Raw genomic sequence first — 16,766 nt, forward strand, 5'->3', positions numbered from 1 at the left:
TTTTTTTTGGTACCTGGGATTGATCTCCTGTCTTTGTGCTTGCAAGGCAGGCCACCGAACCTCTGAGCTAAATCCCCAGCCCCATAGATCTGTTTTCTTATGTCCGTGTCTTTTAGAATGTTCTCGTGTCTAATATACATTTTCATAAACACCTAAAAACAAAGTGGATAATTGCTTCTTGGCCTTTTTGGCTAAGATCAAGCTTAAAAACAAAGAGGATAGGACAATAAACTCCTATGCATGTATCATCATTCAAAATGTGCATGGTAAAACCCTAACCCTCAGGACATCAGCATGTAGCAGTATTTGGCGGTAGGCACTTTAAGGAAGAAATTCAGTTAAAACTGGGCTATTAGGATGAGCCCTAACCCTAGTTGAAGGGGATGCTCTTAGCAGAAGAGGTTAGGGAGAAATACAGTCACCGGGGATGTGCATACAAATGACTATTGAGGACACATTGAGAAGAGGCCCTCGGGAGAAACCAAGTTTTCTGACACCTTAATCTCAAACTCCTAGCCTCCTGAACTGTGGGAAATACTTTTTTGTTGTTGTTTAAGCCATCCAGCGGTATTTTGCTATGGCAGCCCTAGCGAACTAGTCCTAGCATAATATAAATAATATTGAAATTGTGCCATTCTCCCTCTGGTCTTTTCCCCCTCTCTACTTCATACAAATTACTTTTTGTTTCCCTACAAATTACATTAAAGCAAATCCCAGATGTCATTCTATTTCCCTTCTAAATATACTTGGATATTCCTTTTCAAATGTGAATTTTATCTGTATTATCTCAAAGCCATTTACCACACCTAACAAATTACCAAACACTCTCTCATTCTCATATAATACACAGTCTGTATTCAAAGTTCCCCAATTGACTCAGAGATCATTTTTGTACAGTTGATTGGTTTGAACTGGGATCAGGCTAGGTGTACCCATTGTGTTTGGTTGTTAAATCTATTCATCTTTTGATCTACAGCAGTATCCCTCCCTGTTGTTTTGCTTTTGAATTATTGACAGTTTTTATATCAAAGGCCTTGTCGTGTCACATGTCCTAGACCAGGGGTGACAAAGCTATGGCACACATGATGCAGTGGGTTGTTTGTATCACTGGAAGTTGTAAAAGGTTCACCATCCCTGTCCTAGACTTTGCTGCTTGCTTCATTGTTGCAACCATTGAAATGTTCCTCTACTCTATTCCTTATCAATGCCTGATGAGATTGCTATTGAACCTTTATTTTGTAAGGATACATCTTAGTTAATGTTATCTACTTCATATTATATTATACAAGGAGCTATATATCTGATTGTCCTCTTTTATAGTGATGCTAGGATTGACCAATGAGTTTAGGCTAAGAGCATTTATGTATGTGAAAATATTCCATATCTAGGTTTTATGCATTGTTATGTGTTCATCGTAGGTATGTGATCTTCTTGGTTGCTTTTTATAGTGGGAATCTTCTCTGCCCTTCTCTCTTTTAATTGACAACTGTTTGCATTTGTAAAGGAATGTATTTTATATCTTTCAATGCAGATGGCGGAACCACTGAGCCAAATCCCTGGCCCAATTTTATATCTTTCATATTGAGTTGTCTTAAGTGTGTAATAGATCTATGTGATTATTGGCTTTTCAGGTATAAGGTAATTCTAATATTTGTGATTAGAAATGGTGGTATTTCTTTTTTTCTTTCCTATCTCTGTGTGTGTATCTCTGTGTGTGTGCGTGTGTGTGTGTGCGTGTGCATACACATACATGTGTTTTTACTTTTTGAGACAGTCTTCCTCTATAGCCCAGAAACTTGCAGTTCTCCTATCTAAGCCTCCAGCATGCCTTTCTAATTCTTGTAACATTAATTTCTTTCTTTTCCTAGTAAGCTAATGCTCCCAATAAAATGCTAAATAATAGTAGCTATAGAGCTCATCCATTTTTTTCCTCCTGATTTCAGTGGGAAAACTTCCAGAACTTCCTCACTAAGTGAGACTGAGGCTTTTTTAAAGCGACATCTTTAAAAGTACATTTAAGCCCGATTAGGCAAGATGCCAAAACACCAGTCTTTGTCTATATTGAACCAACTTATTATATGGCACTAAATAAATGGGCTGGTAAAATTGTACCAATGAAAGGCTGTCCTGTGATGGACGAGGGTGCACACCTTGCCTAATATTTTGACAGCTCACTGAAGTCTCCACAGCACCTCCAACTGGAGATGCAGCTGCAAGGCTAGTAGGAAAAGCACTAACTCTGGTGCCTGAAGAGTCTATTTGTAACATAACCAGCAATGTGACCCGGATCAGATCGTTTTAGCACCCTGTACCTTAGTTTCTGCCTATAAAGTGGCAATCCTAACTCATAGAGTTATTTCAGAAAGAAAAGCTCTAGGTGGGTGAAGTCATATATTTCAGTGCCTGACACGAAGTAAGCACCCAACAAATGTCTGTTGAAGGGGTCGACATCAAGAAAATTAAAATGAATATATCACTGTTTTGCTGAAGTAAAAAATAGTAAATGAAGAACGGATTGCCTTTTGTTCTCTTTCTTTTTCCACCTAGACATACTTTCTTATGCTTTACTAGCAAAATTGCAAAATGAGACCGTGATCCAAAACAGGAAAGTGTTCTAAACAAACTTTCATATTCTGTTTTCTTAAGAAAGTCTGAAGTTGAACTCTCTAATGGATACATGAGCCTGGCCAGTCTGTGCTGTGTCTGTCCACACAAGGGAGGTGGAGAGGAGGAGCTGGGCTGGAGGCCAGAAATGAGATGGATGGGCAATGGATTCCTGGCTCAGTGAGTGGGACAGCATGAGAAGAGTGTGCTGATGAAGATTTTAGCACTATCATGGAAAAACAGGTCAAATAAACTGAGCCTGGGTGCGGTGGCACACACATATTACCCCAGAACTCGGAAGGCTGAGGCAGGAGGATCACTCCAAGTTTGAGGCCAGCCTGGGCTACACAGTGAGTTCAAGGCCTGAACAGCATAGTGAGATCATGCCTAAAAAAAAAGAAAAGAAAAGAAAAATAAAAACACCACAAAACTGCTTTTACCTAAGATCCTAAGAGTAATTTGTGGTATAACTTGAATGTGAGATGTTAAGAATTCTGACCAAATTAATAGTCCCGTTAGCTCCTTATTACTTTGGAGTGAAAGTCTACTAACTTCAGGATCCCTTATTAAATTCCCAGTATCCTTGTATGTTGTCAATCTTATTACGGAGTGGTAGATTTAATAAAATATCTGGATCAAAAGAACTTTGTTACACGTAGATTTTTTCATTTTCTGTACCTCTTCAAAACAGCTCTTTCATCCTGATAACATTGATATGTCCATTTTTAAAAGTTTAACAAGAAAAATAACAGGGGCCGGGGATTTAGCTCAGCGGTTCGGTGGCTGGCCTGCCTTGCAAGCACAAGGACCCCATTTCAATCCTCGGTACCAAAAAAAAAAAAAAGAAACATAAATAACAGTAGGTAGATTTCTTGCCTAGCATGTGTAAATCCTTGGGTTTTCTTCCCATAACACCCCCTTCAAATAAAATAAAACACAATAACTACTTATCTCATCATTCTTTCAATTTTCTTTCCTTTTATGTTTATTCGCACAAGTTTGCTGTATGATAACATTACACTTATTGCGGGGAGTTGGTACGTGTACATAATACATCTTTATTCTTTTTGCTTCCCCCTTGTCCTCCTTTCCCTCCCCTCTCCATCTCTAGCTCCTCTTCCCATTTGCAAAGGATCTATCTCATTATTTCATATTATCTATCTTTTATTTTGCTCTTTAAATTATTTATATTTTGGCCTTCTCAAGAGCAGTCATGCCATATTTAATGTATCTTATTTATTTCGCTTAACATTATGGTCTCAAAGTACATCCACTTTCCTACAAATGACTCAACTTTCTCCTTCTGGCAGTCACTTTTTGTGAATATCTTTAGTTGTGCTATTGTGGGCGCTTCAAGTGTCCGGAAGTGGCTCAAAACTTTTACCTTTCATGGTCACTTTGACTTTGGGGAAGGAACAGACACTGCACGACGTCAGATCCAGTGACCAAGGTGGATGAGGACACATCCTAATGCTTTTGCAAGCCTGCCTTTCCATTGGATGGCATCCAACAGTCGCATTCATTCCATTTTTTATCACACCTCATGAAGACACTCATGAAAGAAGGCTTTCAGAACTGCTTCAGAAAGTGGCGAGAATGATTGGATAAGCGTGTTGGAGTAACGAAGAGGATTCTGTGGAGAACTAAAGGCGGTGTGTTTTTTACTGTAACAAAATTTTAAAATGTAAACATTTACTATAAATTTTGATCAGACCGTATATACATGTTATATGTAATATATGCTGTTTTATTATGTACACAAATCCTTGTGCATTTTATCTCTCCAAGCAATCATATTGATAATATTGTGTGTGTCCTTTCAGAGTACTCCATTAATGGAAACTTTCTGCTCCTGTGGATGTCCCTGCCAGAGTAGAGAAACAGACAGAGCACATGTTGCACTACCCCTGGCACTACTGGACCAAATCAGATTCTGCTTTTTAAACATTAGTATTTTCTGGAAGAAAGTTTTTTTCTTTTTAATTAGTGTGCAGTAATTCCGCATATGTGTATACAAGGTATACTGATCAAATCAGTAAAATTAGCATTTTCATGCCCTTATCTACTGGGGACTCCTGAAACATTACCAAAAACCTTGCAGTAGCCTTCAGTCTCCTTCCCAGTGTATGACACAGGCCTGAGAAATCAAACTAAAAGACAGAACTAAGAGAGACAGAAAGGCGGGTGGGGCAGGGCGACCAATGCCGGTGCAGCCTACAAAGGCACTGGCCAGTCCAAGCCTCTGATTTTTATTGGTAATCAATTGGGGCAAAGGCGAGCTATGTACAAGGGCAGGACTACATGCGAGGGTGGGCAGTCTTGTCGTTTCTATGGCAATCAATGGAGGCAAGGCTCCTAAAAGACAAGACAAAGCATTCCCAAATTAGGAACAGAATAGACAAAATCTATGGTTGTAATTAGAACATTGTTTTTCTAGTTAAGAAGGTTTTAGTTGTGCGAAAGGAATTTGGGTGCGAGTTACTCTGGCCTAGGCATGTAGGCTTTGGCCGAACTCTCTTCTATGAACAAGCCAATTGTGGGGTTAACTCTTCACAGCCTGCACTGCTTACTGCCTGCTTTGGATGTAATCAAGATTGCAATCTCCCACACTTACAACTTTTTTGTGTTAAGAACCTTCAAACTCTTCTAGTTTCTCATAAAATATATAATAGCTTGCCATAAACTACAGTCATCCTACAGTACTAGTGTGGAACACTAGAATTTATTCTATCTACCTAAGTGTATTTGAGTATGCATTATCTAACTCTTTCCCCTACCCACTCCCCTTCCTAACTTCTAGTAAACAATATTCTGCTCTCCCCTATCAATGTCAACCTTTTTTAAACTTCCCTATAGGAAAAGTAATATGAAGAATTTGCTTTTCTGTGTCTGGTTTATTTCACTTAAAATAATTTCCTCCAGTTCCACTCATTTAGTCAAAAATGATAGAATTTTATTCTTTTAATAGCTGACTAGTATTACATTGTTTATATATACCCCATTTTCTTCATCCATTCATCTGCTGATGAACACCTCAGTTCTTTCCACGTCTTGGCTCTTGTAAATAGTGCTGTGATAAACGTAGGGGTACAAGTGTCTCTGACACACTGATTTCATGTCCATTGCATGTATACCCGGAAGTTGTTGGAGGGATACAGTGCTCTGAGTCTAAAATATTGTTATGTCCAAAGCAGGCTGTGAAAAGTGAATCCCACAATTGCCTTGTTTATAGAAGTGAGTTTGGCTGAAGCCTATGTGCCAAGGCCAGTGTAACTGACACCCATATTCCATTCCCGCAACTAAAACCTTCTAAATAGAAGGACAGTGTTCTAATTACACCTGTATATTTTGTCTATTCTGTTTCTAATTAGAGAATGCTTTGTCTTGTCCTTTATTACCCTTCTTTATATTAATTTCCATAGAAACCACTCTTAGCTCTCCTTTAACCCAATTGATTGCCAATAAAAGTCAATGCCTGGAACTGGCCAGAACTTTTGCCAGTTACACCAGCATTGGTTGTCCTGGCAGCCTACATTCTCTCTCTTAGTGTATTTTTTTCTCAGGCCTTCATCGTATACTGGGCAGGTGGGTACCGGAACCTAACTGCAGGGGTTTCCAGCAGATGGACAGTATGGTAGTCTGAGTTTCTTTTTTCTCATTACTGAGACAAAATATCTGACACTCTAAATTAAAAGGGGAAAGATTTATTTGGCTTACAGTTCATAGTGGTTTCAGTCCATAATTACCTGGCTCCAAGGGAGTGTTTATTTGGCAGAGGGACATCACAGTAGAGAAACAGTTCATGGTGCCCACAGGGTAGCAAAAGCAACAAGGGAATTTTAACAGTTTCTCCCCATGCCTTTTATTTTATTCAGACTGCTTAGGGCAAGTAGCACTCACACCCTTAATGCTAGTACTCTTGGGCCTAGCATTGTACCATGAATCATGCAATGCAGATCCATCCACCTTTGAAGTAGCCCCACCTCATTCACATGAGGCTTTGGGAGAACATCTAAACATAAGCCATAACAATGGTACATCTACTTTCAGTTTTTTGCAGAACCTCTGTATTGTATTCCTTAACAGCTGCACCAATTTACATGATCACCAGCAGTGTATATAAGTACTTTCTCTACAGTGCCAGAATTTTTTTTTTGCCTTTTGATAGTAGTCAATTTGATAGGAATGAGATGATATATTATTGTGGTTTTGATTTGCTTTTCTTTAATGGCTGGTGATGTTCGGTATTTTTTCATATACTCATTGGCCATTTGTATTTGGTTTTTGTTTTGTTTTGTTTTGTTTGGAACCAGGGATCAAACTCTGGCCCTTGCACCTGTGAGGCAGGTGCTGGAACTATTGAGCTAAATCCCTGGCTGTATTTCATCTTTTGAGAAATACCTATCCAGATCTTCTTCCCATTTACAAAGTTAGGTCATTTTATCATTTTTACTAAGGGTTTTAATTCTTTTTATGTTCTGGATGTTGGACCTCTGTCAGATGAATAGTTGACAACTATTCTCTATGATTCTATAAGATATCTCTTCACTCTGTTGATGGTTTCCTTTTGCTGTGCATAAGCTCCTTAGTTTGACATATTTTTGCTTTTTTATCTTTGCAGAATCTTTTTAAGAAAAAATTTTACTTAAAATTTTGAAAACCACTGGGCCGGGGATTTAACTCAGTGGTTCTGGTGCCTGCCTTGCAAGTGCAAGGACCTGAGTTCAATCCCCAGTACCCCCCTCCAAAAGTTTGAAAACCACTGATTGCATGTGGTTTCATCCTTCTTTGTTTGAGAGGTGAGGAGCCTGCAGGGAGGTGACTTGTTCAAGGTAATCAGTTTAGCTAGTTATTTAGAAATCTGGATTAGAAATGAGCCATCTTTTTCCAAAACTTAACTTACTATTTTCTTCTAATTCATCATCTCTTCTCACCTATGAATTATATGCATGTGTTTTAAAAATACTGTCAGTATATGAAAATATAAAGAGACCATGATAATAGATTGATTCTTTCTTCTTAAAATAAAAAAGGGGTTGTTTTATATTCTCCTGGTCAACTTTATACAAGAGATCCTTGCTTATTCAGGAAGGCAAGAAAAAGAAATAAAAACATGTAGATTGGAAAGGAGGAAATAAAATTAGTATAGTAATTCTAAGGTATATGCAAAAGACATGAGATAAAATTGTTGAATTTAATTTTTAGGGTTGTTTTCTCTAGTTCTGTGAGATATGCTATTGGCATTTTGATCAAGATTGCATTAATTTACTGTAACAGTTTTGGAAGTATGACCAGTATCACTTTATTGGCTCTGTTTATCCAAGAACAGGGAGTATCTTTCCATTTTCTGATATCCTCTTTGATCCCCTTTTTCAGAGTACTATAGTTTTCAATGTATATGTTTTTCACTACCTTTGTTAGATGGATTCCTTCAGAATTTCATTTTTCATGATACTATTGTGAAAGATGTTGTTTAGCTAATTTCTGTCTCCATGACTTTATTATTCATGTACAGGAATGCTATTGATTTTTGAGTATTGCCTTTGTATCCTTCTACCCTGCCAAACTTGGTATTTCATTTTAGGAGTCTTTTGGTGGAATTTTTGGGGTCTTCTATGTAGAGTATCATGTCATCGGCAAATAATAATAATTTAACTTCTTCCTTTTCTATCTATAGTCCCTTTATTTCTTTCTCTTGTCTAACTGTTGTGGCTAATGTTTCCAGAACTAAATTGAACAGGAGTGGTGATAGTGGACATCCTTATCTTGTTCCTGGTTTCAGATCAAAAGCTTTCAATTTTTTTACTATTTAGTGTCATGTTGGCTATTGCTTTGTCATATCATTTAAAGTGGTCAGATGATAAAAGTATTGTAAAAATATTAATTTCAGAATGAGGGCTCTGGCATGACAGAAGGCTGAGAAAGCTTCTCAAAAAGCAGCTACTGACCTCCATAAAATAGCCAAAACAACCATTTCAACACTCTAGAATTCAAAAGTCCAAAACTAAAAAACATTCGTTCATGAAAATGGTTACACTTTGTACAAGACCGCACATATCTGGTGTTCATGAGCTGTGTGATTGCAGTAATAAACCGAGGGAGGGCAGGCTGCACAAACCAGCAGTTTTGTGGTGTCGTGGGAGGAGCTCATTTGATTGGCAGTGTTCTCAGTGAAAATGGCAAACTCAGTAGCAAGAGAACCAGAGACTCAATGGATCCATTCACTTTTGCTGTGTGCCTGATTAGGACAAAAAAAAGAGACTGCTGGAGTAGCCACGAGTGTAAGCAGGTATTTGGAGAGGTGGCATAGACATTTCCCATATATTCTGTGTTCATAGGAGGGCGTGTGCACACACAGCTGATATTGAACAGGCTTAAGCCACCCACAGATTCCTGGCTGATGGAAAGAGCACACACTCCCAGAGGAGTCATAAGAAAGCCTGGCAAAAAGCAAAATCTTGAGCAGTCTTGAAAACAGCCTGAAGTTTGAATGTTTACCCTTGCCCACACATAGATCCATCATCAGATAGAGAGAATCTTCTCAGCACAACATGTTTAAACACAAGCTCTTACCAATATCTGCCCAATCAGTTAGCCATGAAGACCCATGGATGACCCCTAAGGAAAAAGGTTGCAAAATAAAAGCAAGAGGAAGCCATGTGTAGTGGTCCAAGCCTGTAATCCCAGTACTCTGGGAGGCTGACACTGGAAAACTGCAAGTTTGAGTCCCAACTGGGCAATTTAGGAAGACCCCATCTCAAAATGTAAAATAAAAAGGACTGTGGCTGCAGCTGGCTAAGAAAGCTCTGTGTACAATCTCCATTACCACAAAAAAGAAAAATATACTAAGTAAAAACACTAATGAGTGTACACCACTGAGATGATAGAATAGAATGATTTAGTCTGAAAGTGGGCCTGGTGGCACACACCTATAATCTCAGCTACTTGGAAAGCTGAGGCAGGAGGATCTCTTGAGCTCAGGAGTTGGAAGTCAGCCAGAGCACCAGAATAAAACTCCACTTCTAAAAAAAAAAAAGAAAAGAAAAAGATGTAATTACTTTAATTAAGTTACTAACAACGAAACGAAGAAGAAGACAAACAAATCAAAAAAAGAACAACAACCCTGGGTGGGAAGTCAGAATCCAAAAATGCTAAAGTATATTATCTGGAATATCCAGCATTCAACAACAGCAACAACAAAAATTAGGAGACATGTGTAGGAGGAAATGTGATATACTCAGGCAAATGGACGGAATGTGTTAAGAGAAACTGTTTCCAAGTTACCCCTGATTTTGAATTTATCAGAGAAGTTATCAAAGCAGCTGTTATGACAATGTTTAATGAACGAAAGCAAATAATTCATCTTTAAAGAATTAAAGAAAAGTATGATGACAATGATGCAGAGAATTGAGAATTTCAATAAGGACACATAATTTACAAAGAAGGAACTATGTGCAGATTTGGGAAATGGAAAATAATTCAAATGAAAATTTCTTATAAGGAGCTCAACAGTAGTTTTGAACCGGCAGAAAAATCAGGGAACTTGCAAACAGAAAAAGAGAGATGATCCAGTCCTCCGAACAGAATAAAAAAGAAAAACAAACAGATTCCCAGAGATCTGTGGAACAGCATCAGAGGGGAGGTGAAAGAAGAAAGAACAGAAACAATATCGGAAGAAACATTGTCCGAGAACTTCCCAAATTTGATAAAAAAATTAATCTTCACATCCAAGAAACTAAATATCCACAAACAGAATATATACAAAGAGATCCACGCCTAAAAACACTTTAAGCAAACCAAAAAAGGAAAGGAAAAAAAATGGAAAGCAAGAAAAAAGTTACTCATTAGGTGCATAGAACAACAATTCGTAGTCGCTTTCACCTCAGAAATGATAGCAGGAAGAGATGGCCTGACATTGTCAAAATGAGTATGTGAAGAAGGCAGAAAATCTATTAACTAGCTATTCTATGTGTAGGGAAACCATCTTTAGAACATGAAGGTAGAATAAAAATATTCTCAAATCAAGACTGGGAGAATTGGATTTTTGCTACCCTGCCTTATAAGAAATTCTAAAGTAAGTCTTTAGGCTGGAAGAAAGGGCTGGCAGATGATGACTTGAATCCCCAGAAGGAATAAACAGCTGCAGATATGGCAAAAAATCATGTGGATAAATGGAAAAATTTCTTTTTTTCTCTTCACATTTTAAAGAGGTATGCCATTGTACGCCAATACATATAAGATCACACTACTGGGCTTGTAACATACATGAATGTAATATGTGGCAGGAGCAGCACAAAGGAGGGGGACAAAAAGGAGAAATATTTGAGTGAAGCTTCCTGTCATACCCAAATTAAGATAGTATTTCAAAGTACATTGTTATCACAAGATAGGTGTTGAAATCTCTTAAGCAAGCATTGAAACAATGGAAAATAATAAATTAAAAGAAAAGCAGTATTTGAATGACAGTTGTATGCCAAAAATATTTATTTAGCCTAAAGAAGGCAATAAAGAGCAACCTATGCATACTTAAAATGACATAAATAAAAAAGAGGAGAAAGTAGCAGACATAATCCTACCATATCAATAATGCTAAATATACATAAAATAAATACCCTGCTGAGAAGGAGCACTCTTCAGACTAAACAGACTAGATAAACAAGAGTTCCGACTATATTTGGTCTACAAGAGACACATCTTGCAGTTAAATGCAAACATAGGTTCACAGTTTGTAAAATGATGGGAAAAGCTATTTCATATAAGTAGAAACCAAAAAAATGCTATTGGTTATATTTATATCAGAAAAGTGACTTTAAAAAAGAATACTGGAAACAAAGACCATTGATGTGATCAAAGGCTCAATTTATCAGGAAGATATAATTATAAGCATATATGCGCTTAACAACAGGATCTCACAATACATGAAACATTACCTGATGGAATTGAAAGGAGGAATAGATGAATCATCAATAATAGTTGAAAATTTCAATATGTCACTCACAAATAACTTATAGAAAACAAGCAAGCATGTACAGACTTGTATATAACTATTATCCAACTTGACCTAATGCCATTCATAAAGCTCCACCCTGTGATTACAGCATGTACATTTTTTAGTTGGCTATGGAACATTTTCCAGGATATACCATGCACAAGGCCAGAAAACAAGTTGCAATAAAATTGAAAAGATTGATATCATTTAAGTACATTCTGTGATCCTAACAGAAATAAATTAGCAATTCATATCAGAAAGTAATTTGATACCAAGATATATGCACACCTATGTTTACAGCGGCACAGTTTGTAATAGCTAAAGCTTGGAAACAGCCCATTTGCCAACCAGTTGGAAACTGGATAAAGAAGATGTGACTCATCTAGAAAATGGAATATTACCCAGCCATAAAGAATGGGAAATTAGATTCATTCATAGGAAAATGAATACATATTGAGGATATACTCCTAAGTGAAATAAATAAGTCACACATGTGTAAATACCGAACAGTTTCTCTGGTATGAAAAACTGTAATAGTACATAAGATCCTAATGATATAATTGACAATATGAAATAGGAAGAAAGGCGCTAAAGGTGTAGGGAAATTGGTGTAGAGGAAAGCTAACAAGGGAAAAGAAAAAATAGGTAAAAATGAAAAAATGGAAATGAAGTTTTTGTAAGGGGGAAGGGGAGGAGGGGGTGAAGGGAGGGCAGGGACAAGGGGAAAAAACAAGAACCAAGACCTGTCATGTAAAGGTACAAGGTCCCAGTGATGAATGTAACTGTACTGTTCGCTTTAAATGTCCCAATAAACTTAAGGGGGAGGGATGGAGGAGGAATTATCACAACTGATGCTACAGAATTTTAAAAGTTCACAGTGTCACATGCCCATAACCCCAGCGACCTGGGAGCCTGAGGTGAAAGAACAAGTTCCAGGCCACCCTGAGTCACCTAGAAAGACTCTGTCTTGAAATAAGAGAAAATAAAAAGTGTGGAGAACCATAGATCCACCCCTCCGCCATTTTATGATATAGCCTATGAAGCCATTTTGTATTAGGTTTAGTTTTCCTGTAGATCACATGATATGTTCCCGTGGGTGTTTGATGTATCCTTATAAGGTAATAATCTGTTCTCTGTATGCTGATTGGTTGCATTATGGTATATATGTTGCCACCCCTTCCGGGCGCGGAGAGAGAGCGGGGTATAGATCCGGAGATGAGGAACTAAAGCAAACTCCTTGTGTATCAAGTGTGTGCCTCTTTGCTCACGCGTCGCCAGTTCAGGCCCCCTGTAGTCGCAGACCGAGTTGCCCAAGGCAATCCGGCTCGCGACAAAAAGGGCTATGGATATAGTTCAGTACTCCATGATTTGATACCCAGCAACACACAACACACATGCAAGCACACACATACACAAAGATTTTAAGGTAAAAATGGTAAAGCAATTGATGTCAATGAATTAGACAACTAACTAACAAATAATTGGAGGGGTTCAGGGAGGGTAGGCACAAGGGGAAAAAATAAGAACCAAGATACATCATGTAAAGGTACACGATCCCAGTGATGTATGTAACTAACTATACTGTATACCTAAAATGTACCAATAAGCTTAACGAAAAAGAGGAGAAAATTCTGAGAACATATAAATCACCAAAACTGCCTTCACAAGAAATGGAAAATTTGAATAGGCCAGTTATAGTTATTTTAAAATTTTAATTAGAAATAAAGTATTTTCCCATACAAAAAGCCAAGACCAGCTGGATTAACTGGCAAATTCTATCAAATATTCAAGCATGATATAATATCTATCAATCCTTCACAAATACCTTCAGAAAATTGTGGAGGGAATAATTTTCAACTTTTTAAAAAGCCAGCATATGTCCGAGATAAAAACAATGACACCATAAGGAATGAAACTGCAGAGCAATACTATTTTTGAAGAATAGAAGACAGAATCAGAAACATATAAAAGAGATTATGCATTGTGACCGATTAGTTTTTATCCCAGGGATGCAATATTGGTTTCATGTCTAAGAATTAATCATTATGATACAGGTGGTAGGCAGAATAACGCTTCCCCAAAAATGTCCAGGTCTTAATCCCCAGAACTTGTAAATGTGGTACATTCATGTCAAAAGGAAATTAAGATTATTAATGGTATTAAAATTGCTAATCTGCTGACCATAAAATAGGAAGATTATACTGGATTATCCAGTTAGGCCCAGTATAATTACACCTTGAACACATGATGTTAAATATGTGTTTAAATACCCTATGAGTTCCCTCATTTGAGTTATTCAAAGTACAAATAAAACCCAGGCGTGGTGGCGCACGCCTGTAATGCCAGCACTCAGGAGGCTGAGGCAGGAGGATCGCTGTGAGTTCGAGACCAGCAAGGGCTACATAGTCAGTTTCATGTCAGTCTGAACTACCTAGTGAGGCCCTGTCTCAACCCCCACCATAAAAGTATAAAGAGTAAAATAAAAGACTGATGAAAGGAAACAGGGAGATCAAGCTTTTGCAAACGGGAAGGGGGTGCAGGGAGGGGAAGGAGATGTAAAAAGTTTTAAGATGTATCACGTACATATGCCAACTACACAGGGAATGTAATCATCATATGTTGCAAACATAAACTATAAAATTAACTAGCAATGAAACTGAGGAAAGGGAATCTAGAGATAAAGAGAGGGAGGTTGGTGGGGAGTGGAAGGAAAATAAAAAGAATCAACATAGGTTAAGTACATGTACCCACTCCCAAAGAAGAGTGTAAACATCATGTATGGCAAACATGTACTAATGCAATAAATTTTTAAAGAATAAGTGCAGGGCAGCAGAAGAAGAAGTAGTTGGAATGATCTCACATAAAGAGACCTGCCATTGCTGGCCTTGAGGATAGAGGAAGGGAATCAGGAATCAAATTACACGGGATCGCCTGGAGCAGATATACAAAGCAATGAAATGGACTCTCCCAGACAGTACAGAAAGGAACACAGCCCTGCTGACATATTCATTTTGGCTCTGCGAGACCCTTGCTAAACTTGTACCAAAATTACAATAATAAATTAGAGGTGTTTCAAGTCAGTGATTTTGTGATTGTCATAGCAGCAGTAGAATAGCAATACAGAGTTTGATACCTGGAAATGGGTTGCCCCTGTAACAAATACCTTAAAACATGGAGATAAGTTTGGAATTGAGCGTCGGGCAGAGGCTAGAAGAACCTGAGAAACTTAACTGACCAAACTTAGATTACCTTGAACATCCTGTTAATAAGAATATGATGTTAGCATTTCTGCTGGTGAAGGCTCCGAAGGAGTTTGGGAGCATGGTAAGGAAAGCATATACCATCGTGGTGAATGTCTAAATCATTGTGAATGAACCCTTATTAGAAATATGAGTGTTGAAGGTGCTACTGGTGAGATTTCAAAAGGAAATGAGGAACATTGGGAAGCGGAAGAGGCTCTTTTTTGTACAGTGGCAGAAAGCTTAGCAGAGTACAGTAGTCCTCTGCAGTTACGTGGGAAACGGAACTAATAAATGGTGAAATCGGATGTTTTGCTTACGTTTCCAAACCCAGATTCAGTGGACCTGCCTGGCTTCCTCTTGCTGCTTATACAACAATGTGAAAGGAAGGAGATAGACCAAGGAAGAAATTGTTAAACTAAAGGGAACCTGGGCTTGGTGAGTTGGGAAATTCTCAGTATAACCAGATTGCAAACGCTGCTAAAGTTGATAGATTCACTGTAACAGCTCTGGTCCCGAGCATTTCAGATAAGTATATGCACGCTCTCCAACAGAAGCTGAGGCAGGCGCTGGCCATGCCTTTGCTAATACCACAGAAAGATCAAAGGAGCGGGGCATAGTAGGCCTTCTTTATTTGTGGTTCTCATGGTCTCAGTTTCCCCTGGTTAACTGTAATCTGAAGGTATTAAGTGGAAAATTCCAGTAATAACAAATTTATGTTTTAAATAACTTTTATTATACTCGATTACTATAATTGCTCCATTTTATATTAGTTCTTATTGTTATTCTTTTATTTTTCTAATTTATAAATTAAACTGTATCATAGTCATATATGTACAGAAAAGCCTGGATGGGTTGAATGTCCCTAACTTGAAAATTAAAAATGCTCCAAAATCTCAAAACATTCTGGGCACCAACATGGCTGCACAAGTGGAAAAATTCCTTATCATTAGACAGTTTTTGGAAGTATTGTAAAAATTACCTTCAGGCTACATGTATATGGTGTATATGAAGCAGAAATGAATGTCCTAATTAGGCTTGGGTTTTGTTCCCAAGGTATCTCATCATGTATATGCAAATATTCCAAACTCCAGAATCTGTAACAACTCTGGTCCCAAGCAATTCAGATAAAGTAGATACAGTTCTTGGTGCTATCTGCAGTTTCAGGCATCTGCCTGGGTTACTGGACAGTGACGCCCATGGATAAGAAGGCTCTTTGAAGACATTAGAGAGGAACTCAAGTTCTCCTTCTGCAGAGGTCAGAAGCAGAGATGGGATTATCTAGGAAAGATTAGTGGAAGAGTTTGTCGCATAATGGAGTGAATCCTTGAGACAAACGTGGGAGACACCCAAGTTTCTTGAGAATTTTACATAAACAAGCAGTAACACTGCCAGCTGAAACTACAAAGGTCATCAAGAGTATCATGTGACAGAAAGCCGTGAGAGCCCAAAACTCTCCATGTAGAAAGCAGGCTGATGAACTAAGTTGCAAACATGAGCTACATTTCATGAAAAAGAAAGGATGACTCAGAGTGTAGAAAGAGAAACCCAGGAGACAGGATGCTAGTCTGCAACATGAAGCCATTATCTCCATTATTTCAGGTCACAACACATTGAATTTCTCTTCCCTGATTCTTACACTGCTTGGGACAAGCCCCCCACCCCCTTACCCCACACTTTGTGGTATTGAAGATTGAACTCAGGACCTTTGCACTGAGCTACAACCCCAGCCCTATTTTATTTTTCATTTTGAGACAGGGTCTTGCTCTATTGCGGAGTTGCCCAGGCTGAGCTAGAATTTGGAATCCTCCTGATTTAGCATCCGAGAGTTCTAGGATTATAGGCATGACTCCTTTATTAACCTCCGCTTTTTCCTTTTTGAACAAGAGTGTACACAGCAATTATGCATTGTCATCATTCTATTTTGGGATACA

This window comes from Fukomys damarensis, unplaced genomic scaffold (genome assembly GCF_012274545.1).
Source record: "Fukomys damarensis isolate Sample0158 unplaced genomic scaffold, DMR_v1.0_HiC HiC_scaffold_39, whole genome shotgun sequence".
NCBI classification, from domain to species: Eukaryota; Metazoa; Chordata; class Mammalia; order Rodentia; family Bathyergidae; genus Fukomys; species Fukomys damarensis.